This window comes from Ovis aries, chromosome 7 (genome assembly GCF_016772045.2).
Source record: "Ovis aries strain OAR_USU_Benz2616 breed Rambouillet chromosome 7, ARS-UI_Ramb_v3.0, whole genome shotgun sequence".
NCBI lineage: Eukaryota > Metazoa > Chordata > Mammalia > Artiodactyla > Bovidae > Ovis > Ovis aries.
In genome coordinates, this window is record NC_056060.1 from 51,051,001 (window position 1) to 51,057,000 (window position 6,000).

A 6,000-nucleotide genomic window follows, 5' to 3' on the forward strand; every position below is an offset into this window, starting at 1 on the left:
TGTGCCAGAGGATCTCCAAAAGCTGAGATTCTTAAATTATGCTTCTGCCTTTTAATCTGAAATCCTTTCCAAACAGGACAAGTCAAACTATCACTTAGTTTCCCTGAATAAGACAACCCTACTGACTCTTGCAAGGACTTCATGACTTTAATCCCTACACTCCCATCTCCTTGGCAGAAGTGCACTAACAGTATTTTCTGTTAACAGAGGGGCAGAAGCAAAAGGAACTCCAGAAAAAGGCACCATCTGCAGTTTAAAGTCGGAAAGCACCAAGCCACAGGCTCTTCAGGTAGAGGGGTGGTTTACAGAAGACGGAATCAAGAGCAGCTGAGAAGATCTCCTCTAGTAGTGCAAGGAAAAGGCAATGGCACCCCACTCCAGTACTCTTGCCTGGAAAATCCCATGGACGGAGGAGCCTGGTAGGCTGCAGACCATGGGGTCGCTAAGAGTCGGACACGACTGAGCGACTTCACTTTGACTTTTCACTTTCATGCATTGGAGAAGGAAATGGCAACCCACTCCAGTGTTCTTGCCTAGCAAATCCTAGGGACGGGGGAGTCTGGTGGGCTGCAGTCTATGCGGTCGCACAGAGTCGGAGACGACTGAAGCGACTTAGCAGCAGCAGTAGTGCAAAAAGCACGCCCCCAAAGCACATTAGAATCACCTGGCGTTTAAACGCCATTGTTCAGGCTGCGCCCCAGCTCAGAATCTCTAGAGGTGTGAGGGAGGCACCGCAGTTTTTCAAAACTCTCCAGATGTGCAGCCAACTTTGAGAACCAATACCCCCAAAGAATCCCCAACGTGTTTTGAACAGTGCGTTGCGAGCAGCGTTGGAGAGGTACGGCAGCCTTAGGGTGAAGGGGTATACACCGAGTAAATATACAAAGTTTTTAAAATCCTGTGTAACTAACTCTAGCATGACAGCCAAGCACCTGTGAAGAGGCCAAACAGTGATGCAACTTGGAAAAGTCCCTTGGAAAGCTAGGATATGTGCTGTACGCGAGGCGGGGGCTTTCAGGACGACCTGCCTGGACCGGGTACGCCGGAGAGACGGAGACGCCCACCCGCCCTTTCTTTTCGAGGGATGGTTGGGACCAGCACGCCCCGAAATAAAGGAAAAACAGGGTCGGACAGGGACAGAGGTGCTCGTTTGGGTCCGGGAGGAATCCTAGCTCACTCGCAGCTGTCACTTAAGACCGAGGGTCGAGGCAGGGAGTGCTAAGGCTGCCAGGCGCCCTTCGCTGCACGGCGGTTCCAGAGGCCCTCCCTCGCCCGGGGCCCCAACGCGGGCCCCCCAGGAACCGGACCGTCTGTGCCGCACGCCTCCCAGCCAGGCGCGCGCGCGGGCGCCTGGAGCGCACCTTCCAGCCCCATGGGAGACGCTGCACAAACTGCGCGGCGTGGGGCTCTGACGGCGGACCCGAGCCCCTCCGGGTCCCGCCGCCCACGGCGACACCTCGGCCCCTGATCCCCGCACCCACTTTCGGCTGACTTACCGCTGCCTACCGGGTCCCGCTCCCGCCTCCTCCAGCAGAGCCCAGCTCGAGTGCAGAGTCCGCGGCGCCGCCTAGAGGCCGGGCGAGCCCGGGCCCCGCCCCACACGCCTGCCCGCCCCCGGGGAGGAGGGGCCGGCGGCCCCTTGCCCCATTCCGGGCCGGCCCGCCCCGCCCTCTGCAGCCGCCTTGCGCGCCCTCCCGGCCCTCCCGGTTCCCCTTGAGCCGCCCCGGCCCTCGGGACACGTCTCCCTGCACCCCGACACCAACCCTCCTCGGCTCGGCCCGGGACGCGCCCGCCCCTCCGCCAGCACCTCTTCCCCACCCCACCCCACCCCGTCGGGCCTCACACTCCTCTCCAGCAACGCTTTCTCCTCACCCTTCCCCAGATCGGAATGTCCCCCTGCCTCCTCTCCGCCTTCCCCCGTACTTTTCGCCTTGAGCCTCGGCCATTCCAAATTCCTGGGAGCTTTGCCTGTTTCGCACCCCCCGATTCCCCTTCTGTCCCTTGCCCACGGCCCCTTTTCTCCCTACCTTTCCAGGCAGCCTTTTTCTCCCCGACCTAGTCAGAAACTTGAGTGTGTAACTTTTCTCCTACCACAATCAAATCTACAAGTAGTTACTGAGCACCTATTAAGTCTAGAAATACTGATGGAGAGGTCGCCAAGAATAAATGCCCGTCCCTGTTAGAGAGGCCGGAAGGGAGATGCCCACGGCCACACAGCTGACGGCAGTAGAACTGGGATTAGCAGTCCGATTTCTGGTGCCTTGTTGAGGCCGGTTCCACGGGAAACCAGAATGACGCTAACCAGCTGTGGGAGTTTGAGCAAAAAACGTTTTCTCGTCTGTGAAACAGGAGGATACCCACTCCACCATGTTGTGAAGATTACCTAAGAAAACAGATATGGAATAAGCTCGCCACCTGCGCTTAATAAGTAATGTATGTTGACATATGGAATGAAATAGACACTTTAAAATTCAATAAAATAATAAAAAAAACTTTAAAAGTAATAGTGAATGCAAGAAAACACTTGCAAATCATATCTGATAAGGAATCAACATAAAACATACAAAGAATTCATACAACTCTGTAGCAAAAATACAAACAATCTGATTTTAAATGGACAGAGAATCTGAATAGACATTTTTCCGTAGAAGATGTACAGGTGGTCAACAGGTCGGTGAAAAGGTATTCAACATCACCAACCATCAGGGAAATGCAAATCAAAACCGCAATGAGTTATCACCTCACATCTGTTCAGAATAGGTGTGAAAAGGATAAGAGATTACAAGTATAGGTGAGGATATGGGGATGAAAATTGGTCCCACCACTATGGAAAACAGTATGAAGATTCCCCCTATATTAAAAATTGAACTACCATAAAATCCAACAATTCCACTTCTAGGTATTTATTCAAAGAAAATGAAAATGCTAACTTGAAAAGATTATGTACCGCCGATGTCACTGTAGAATTATTTACAGTAGCCAAGCTGTGGAAGGAACCTGAACGTCCTTGATGGATGAATGGCTAAAGAAAATGTGGTTTAAACATACAATGGCGTATCATTCAACTGTAAAAAGAGAAGGAAATCCTGACATTTGCAACGACATGAATGGACTTTGAGGGCATTATGCTAAGTGAAATTAAGTCCGAGAAAAGCAAGCACTGTATGATTTCTCTTATATGTGAATCTAAAAAACAAACTAAAAAGCAAGCTCACACATACAGAGAACAGATTGGTGGTTACTGGGTGGCAGAACTGAGGGGTGGTTGAAAAGGATGAAGGGGGTGAAAGGAATAAAAAGTACAAACTTTCAGTCATGAAGTAAGTCATGGGATGTAATGTAGAGCATGATGACTATAGTCAACAATACTGGATTACATATTTGAGTGCCAAAGAACTGATGTTTTTGAACTGTGGTGTTGGAGAAGACTCTTGTGAGCCTCTTGGACTGCAAGGAGATCAAACCAGTCCATCCTGAAGGAAATCAACCCTGAGTATTCATTGGAAGGACTGATGCTGAAGCTCCAATACTTTGGCCACCTGATGCAAAGAGCAAACTCATTGGAAAAGACCCTGATGCTGGGAAAGACTGAAGGCAGGAGGAGAAGGGGATGACAGAGGACCAGATGGCATCACCGACTCAGTGGACATGAGTTTGAGCAAGCTCTGGGAGATGGTAAAGGACAGGAAAGCCTGCGTGCTGCAGTCCATGGGGTCACAACATGAATGCGGTCACAAAGAGTCAGACATGAATGAGCAACTGAACAAAAACAGCATAGGTGAAAGCTGCTTAGAGATTAGATCCTAAAAGTCTTCATCACAAGGGAAAAAATCTTTTGTAACTAGAAGTTAACTAGACTTATTCTGGTGACCATTTTGCAATGTATGCAAATATCGAATCATTATATTGTATGCCAGAAACTAATGAAGTGCCATAGGTCAGTTATTCCTCAATAAATAAATATTTAAAGTAATATTGAGGGGGTGGTAGGGAGATTTGGAGTCTACTTATCCAAAGGAAGCAGCCATGGTCAAAAGAGTCTTTTTAGAGGAAGTGGCAAGTTGAGTTATCCTAAAAAGCATAGATCCAGGTGCAGGTGAGTCCAGGAAGACACTCGTGTGGATGGGGTGTGTGAAGACTGTTCAGAGTGTGGGCCAGCTTTTCCCAAATAGAGGCTGCCTTCTGGGGGGTCACTGGATGCATACTAGGAAGGGTGATGGGGCCAGATGGCAAAAAAGGCACCCAATACCAAGGTGAGGGGGCTCAAGTTACCCACACAGTACTTGGACATCTCAAAATGTTTGGAATGGAACTTGCATCCGACAGAGGGTACTTAGATGACCCTGGGAACTTGGGGTGGCAGACACCTGCAGCCCAGGAACCAGACAAGTGATGGGGGGAGTTGCAGCAAGGAGGGATAGGAAAGAAAAAATTTCCAGAGAAGACCCTGAGGACTTGGGGAGCAAGTGTGTGCAGTGGGAGAGTGGAAAGGGCAAACACAAAGCTGAGGTTTCCAGGCTAGTGGCTTGGAGCACCCTAAATAGGCATGAGTTTTTATGAGAGATGCTGAAGTTTCCACGGACTGTGAGGTAATGATGGCACTTTTCAGTGGAAATGCCCCCACAGGCAGCAGGAGGAGGGGCTGGAAGTAGAAGGCAAAGGAGAATAAGGGCCAGATCAGGTGCCAGAAGAAGAAAGTGAAATGCCCTTACTTGGGGCTGAGGAAGCAGGGGGCACCAACCAAGGGGGAAGGAGAAGGATCCCTGAGAGCTGTTAGGAACAACCAGGGAAGCTTTTGATGGATCTGGGTCGGGAAGATCCCCTGGAGAAGGGAATGGCAACCTACTCCAATAGTCTTGCCTGGAGAATCCAATGGACAGAGGACCCTGGCAGGCTACAGTCCTTGGGGTTGCAGAGAGTCAGACATGACTGAGCAACTAACATACACACAAAAGATAAGTAGTTCATGAAAGACAGTATCATTAACCCACTTCTCCCATAGACCCCTGTGTAAGGAGCTGTACAAAGTAGACGGTACATATTAGTTAATAGTCTAAAAAGATTTAATCAGCAACTGACCCTGACTTCAGGCAGGTTTTTCCTGATAACAAAAATAAGGGGAGCTTTTGGGGGTAAAAAGAGATGCAGAGTGGAAATCAGTTTATTAGAGAAATTGCTTTTGAGGCTGCTACTGTCAAGCTGCAGTCCAAGCCACTTCAACTTCAGCTGAAAATGAACTCCCACCCACCCCAGGCTAAGCTTCTGAAATTTTGAAAGGCATCTTCCCTTTATTTTTATTGCTCCCTTGGATGTTGTTATTGAGCCTGTAGAAAGAGACTTTTTGGCCCACTGCAGCACCATGCCAAAGGAGAATATTCAGGAGGAAGAAGAGAGAAAAATCGCCTCTTTTCTCCACCAGATTTTGTGTGCTTGGGAACCGTGATGCAGAAGAGAAGTGCTGTGGGGTGTCAGGGACATACAAGGAAGGAAGCAGAACACATGAACGGCCCTAGAAGGGCAGCAGCATCAGGAATTTTCCTGGGGGTCACACTGGGTGGATGCAGCGAATGTGGGTGACTGAGACTGGAAGGGCATTCACAGAAGACAGGAGGCAGGAAGAAGCAGACAAAGCAGAGTGGTGTGTTTGGTTGACGTGGAGAAGCTATGCTGGGAAGAAGGATGGTGGGGGGAAGGGCACTGGGCAAGAGGCCTCTTGGTTTGAGCCTTTAGAAGGGGCTGCCTTGGTTTGGGTTGGCCTGAGAGTAGAGCCTGAGACAGGACTGGGGATCCCTGGAAGCAGAAATGAGGTAGCAGGAAGAGTGAGACAGAGGAGAAGGAAGAAGCCACTGGTAGGGCGTGCCGATGAGACAGGTGCTGCTTGCAATGGGCCCCTTGAGAGGTGTGGTCAATGCCCCCCAGAATGAACTATCTGAAGGGCAGGAGGGGTGAAGTTATTTTTTCAAGTCTCAAGCCAGGACTGCCCCTGAGGACTATACTCGC

The 6,000-nt window shown here is 50.1% G+C and overlaps 1 protein-coding gene across 6 annotated transcripts in view; it reads right to left on the reverse strand.

Annotated features, from left to right (window-relative positions):
* The window catches only part of CGNL1 (cingulin like 1), a 172,805-nt gene extending 171,255 nt beyond the window's left edge, over positions 1–1,550 (reverse strand). For all 6 annotated transcript variants that reach the window (XM_042252400.1, XM_015097008.3, XM_042252397.1 and 3 more), the window contains exon 1: positions 1,497–1,550. The gene's annotated coding sequence lies outside the window, so the exon portion shown is untranslated. The remainder of the gene's footprint in view (positions 1–1,496) is intronic.
* Between the last annotated feature and the right edge of the window lie 4,450 nt (positions 1,551–6,000).